Source organism: Octodon degus, unplaced genomic scaffold (genome assembly GCF_000260255.1).
Source record: "Octodon degus isolate 3935 unplaced genomic scaffold, OctDeg1.0 scaffold00015, whole genome shotgun sequence".
Taxonomy (NCBI): Eukaryota; Metazoa; Chordata; class Mammalia; order Rodentia; family Octodontidae; genus Octodon; species Octodon degus.
In genome coordinates this window covers 11,751,754-11,752,396 of record NW_004524591.1, presented here as the reverse complement: position 1 = coordinate 11,752,396, position 643 = coordinate 11,751,754, and positions in this window count along the sequence as shown.

Here is a 643-nt window from a genome sequence, read left to right as displayed (position 1 = left end):
AAATTAATTTGGAAACAAACAAACAAAAAAAGACCTACAATAGCAAAAGCAATTCTTGGCAACAAAGGCAGTTTTCAAGGCCCTGACTTGAAATTATACTACAAAGTTACCATGATAAAAACAGCAAGCTACTGGCAAAAATTAGATCTGTGTATCAAGGAACAGCATAAAAGATGCAGACACAACTCTAAACACTTATTCAGTCATCTTATCTTTTTTGCCATATTGAGGTCATACTTTCTATTTCTTTCAAATTAATTTTGTTAGCATATTGTGGACATAGATAATGACAATATTCATCACAGAGAATATGTGCCTATAGGTGATATATGTTAATGTTTCTATTTTTCCATTCCCCTCTCCTTCCTTTAAACTTTTTCCCCCTTTTTATTTACAAAAGTTTTGTGTCCATTTTTTCCTTTTATTCTCATTTTTTTCTTTTCCCTGGCTTGTCTTCCTCTACCTCTCTCCTTTGTTTTGCTTCCCATTTGAACATTTTATTCCTGTTTCATAATACCAGCACTAACACATTCACTATAAGAAATATAGCCTTGGGCTGGTGAGATGGCTCAGTGGTCTAAAGCACCTACTTAGAACAAGCTTAGCAAAGCACAGGGACCGCAGTTCAATCCCCCAGCACCAC